At 42.7% G+C, this 3,992-nt stretch overlaps 1 pseudogene; it reads left to right on the forward strand.

The window, feature by feature from the left end:
* The first annotated feature begins 525 nt into the window (after positions 1-525).
* LOC128571693 (SWI/SNF complex subunit SMARCC1-like) lies at positions 526-2,210 on the forward strand (annotated as a pseudogene).
* Positions 2,211-3,992: the final 1,782 nt, after the last annotated feature.

The raw sequence follows: 3,992 nt of genomic DNA on the forward strand, positions 1-3,992 counted from the left end.
TGAAAGCTATAACCCAGTTATAACCTAAGAATAAGGGGGAAGGTGGGGGGGGCAGGATGATTGGTGGGATTACACCTGTAGTGCATCTTACAAGGGTATATGTGAAACTTAATAAATGTAGAATGTAAATGTCTTAACACAATAACTAAGAAAATGCCAGGAAGTCTATGTTAACCAGTGTGATGAAAATGTATCAAATGGTCTATAAAACCCATGTATAGTGCCCATGATCACATTAATGTACACAGCTATGATTTAATAATAATAAAAAAAGAAACAAAAGCACACCTTTCAGATGAGAGTGAAAAAATGCTCAGATGTGAATATTTCAATTTTAGGGAGGTCCTATGTAGACATGGGATGTTTTCAAAAATAGAATTCATCATTGGAAACAAAGGGGACATCATTAATTTGAGTATGGGGCAGGATCTTCTCTGGAATAGGGGTCTTATGACCCATAGTTATTAGGACCAGAGGTAATGAAATAAGGCCTTTAAGAATAAATAATCCAGACACCACGAGGCAATGGGACCTACTCCTACTCCTTATTTTAATGTATTAGCTGATACCCACTCTGGGCTTGTGCCACAGTATCTTTGGTCACCTCAGGTTCCTGTTGCTCAACAGATGTTAAATTTTTCCTGAGAAGAGCAAGGAAAAACCTACTGATTTGCAGAATTTTGGTCTCTGTACTGACATTTACTCCAAGAAAACATTAGGAAAGAGTAAAGGCACTAGTGCTGGAAGGGAATGGACTGAACAGGAGACCCTCCTAGTCCTCAAGGCCCTGGAGATGTACTAGGATGATTGGAACAAAGTGTCAGAACACGTTGGAAGTCATACTCAGGATGAATGTATCCTCCATTTCTTAAAGCTTCCAATTAAGGACCCATACATTTAGAATTCAGATGCTTCCCTTGGGCCTCTGGCCTACCAGCCTGTTCCCTTCAGTCAGTTAGGAAACCCCATCATGAGTACTGTTGTTTTTTTGGTATCTGTAGTGGACCCTCATGTGGCATCTGCTGCAGCTAAAGTGGCTTTGGAGGAGTTTTCTCAGGTCCAGAAGGAGGTACCACTAGAAATGGTTGAAACTCATGTCAAGAAAGTACAAGAAGCAGTCAGACTCTTTGGGAAAGTGGATCCCACCTACAATCTGGAAAGCAGCTATATTGCAGGCACAGGGCCCGAGGAACCAGAAAAGTTGGAATGAGCTAAAGAGGAAAAAATGGAAACAGCACCTGATGGTCAGCAGCCTGAAAAGGCAGAAAACAAAGTGGAAAATGAAACAGAAGAAATTGGTAAAGCACAAGATGGATAAAATGAAAACAACAACAACAACAACAACAGTAAGAAAGAACAGGATAGTGAAGTTAGTGAGGATACCAAATCAGAAGAAAAGGAAACTGAAGAGAACAAAGAACTAACTGATATATGTAAAGAAAGAGAAAGTGATATTAGGATGAAGAAAGTAGAACATGAAATTTCTGAAGGAAATATTGCCACAGCCACAGCAGCTGTTCTTGCCTCAGCAGCTACTAAAGCCAAGCATCTTGCTGCTGTGGAAGAGAAAAAGGTCAAGTGCTTAGTAGCTCTCCCTCTCTTGAGACACAAATGAAGAAACTGGAGATCAAACTTTGAAATTTTGAGGAGCTGGAAACTATCATGGACAGAGAAAAAGAGGCTCTTGAACAACAGAGGCAGCAGTTGCTTACTGAACGCCAGAACTTCCACATGAAACAGCGAAGTATGCTGAATTACGAGCCCGACAGCAAAGGGAACAGCAGCAGCATGGCCCGAATCCTCAACAGTCACACCAGCACTCAGGAGGACCAGGTCTAGCCCCACTTGGAGCAGCAGGGCACCCCAGTATGATGCCTCATCAGCAGCCCCCTCCCTAACATCTAATGCACCACCAGATGCCACCACCTCATCCACCCCAGCCAGGACAAATACCAGGCCCAGCTTCCATCATACCTGGACAACCCATGCCAGGCTGCATGATTTCCACCATTGCAGCCAACATCCTCCCTTCTGGAAGTGGCTCTACCCCTCCTGGTGTGCGTCCAATGCCAGGAAATATCTTAGGAACCCGGGTACCCCTCACAGCACCTAACAGCATGTATCCCCCTCTGCCGCCACCACGGCAGCAGCCTCCACCACCACCTGCTGATGGGGTCCCTCCATCTCCTCCAGGACCACCAGCTCCTTAGCCTGGAAGATAGAGGGAATATTCATGCCCACTGCCACTAGCTGGGTGGGGATGGCAAGACTTGTGTTTCTCAGCTTTCTTGGGTTCCTTTCAGAATTTTTCTTCTTATATCCCCAAGTATTATGTCCCTCCCCACTGCCCCTCTTGCCACCTCTCTGCATGCTCTGACACTTCTTGTGTCAGGTCCTCAGCCAAAACTTCAGGGGAAACCTGTGGTGACGATGTGTACTGGTCATCCTAAATATAACTTGCATCTCCCCTGTTCTGGGGTAGAGGTGTGCTGACAGTTTCTCAGCACATTTTGTCAACATTAGTATTCTGTATCTTTATCACTTTTGCTCTCCTGCAGTTTTTTGCTTTGTCTTATGCTTCTATGGATAATACTCTACAATCATTATCTTCTTTCTTTCTGTTGTCATTATTGTTTTAAGGGAGAGCAATCTAAGTTAATAGGAACCAAAAAAGGGTAGTAGGCAGAAAGGGATAGCCATAGGGGACAAACCTTAAGGCATTATAAGTGACCTTATTTCTGCTTTTCTGAGCTAAGAGTGGTGCTGGTCGTGAATTGTGACAGATAATGCACCAAAATTAAAAGAGATGGGGAAAGAGGACCTCACTTGATTTTATTTCCTAGTGAGGACTGTGAGAGCCTCCGCTCTGCCTGGCAGAACATATCACTTTAGCTAGTACATGGTAGAGGAGAGCACAACATTAGAACAAATTAACTCCTTCCCCGGGCTTATTGGTTCTGGTTTTCTATGCAGATGATTTGTTGGATGGGGGTTGGGGGGTTGTTTTGTTTTTCTGGAGATAGTGTGAGCTTTTGAGTATTGGAATATTGGGAGACATTCCTAGGCTGCCCAGGAATGTTTTAGGAGTCTGGGGCAATGGCCCCACACTGAATCAAGCCCTACTATTCACTTCTTGGTGTGCATTCCTTTATTTTTTTCCTCTTAAAAAAAAAAAAAGGAAAAAACCTTTTAAAAGAAAAATAGTAGATAGTGCTAAACACTAAAGTGTTTCCTAACTTGGTTAAGCTGGCTGTGGGTCCAGGTCCCCAAACTACCTCTTGCATTAGCCAGGGTAAGTGGAATTTTGTGAAGCGTTACTTTAGGTTTGGAATGGGATTGGACAAGCAAGGCAGGATCATCAACTTCTCATACATATCTATCTTCTCCCTTCCCTTTCTCAAGATCTCACATTCCATCTATCATAGAGTCTTCAAAGAGATGCTAAAAGTAGCAAGGAATTCTCTTGGCAGTCAGAGCATCATGCTTTGAGGTTTAAGGTGCTCATACTGGGAGGTGGAATGTCATTCCAGAGGAAGAGGCACAAAATGCCTTAATTTGAGCCCATATCTGTGTTGATGAGTTACTTTAGAATCTTGGTTTTCTCTTCTTGTCCTTCCCTCCCTTCTATCCTTTTATGAATGGAGAAAGGGGTTTTTTTGGTAGAGCTTGGTTTCCAAAGCGCCTGGCTTCTTCATTTCACATTCTTAAGTGGAAGTTCCATTATTTAGAATGCAAGGTGGAACATCTTTTGGATAGCTTTTTCTATATATTTCCTAAAGCTTTGCATACTAGAGAGTGTAGGGATGTATTTGTAAAACACCTTAGAACCTTTTCCCTCAATATCAGAAAGCAAAAAAATAAAACCACAATTGAGATTTGCCTTTCAAATCCTCAGGTTTTCCTCTAATCAGGGACCCTGGTCACCATCAGAGTAGTAGAATACTGGAAGCAAAGAGACCTTGTTCCTTTTTATGTTTTTTTTTTTTTTTTCT

The sequence above is a fragment of the Nycticebus coucang genome, chromosome 19 (genome assembly GCF_027406575.1).
Source record: "Nycticebus coucang isolate mNycCou1 chromosome 19, mNycCou1.pri, whole genome shotgun sequence".
NCBI lineage: Eukaryota > Metazoa > Chordata > Mammalia > Primates > Lorisidae > Nycticebus > Nycticebus coucang.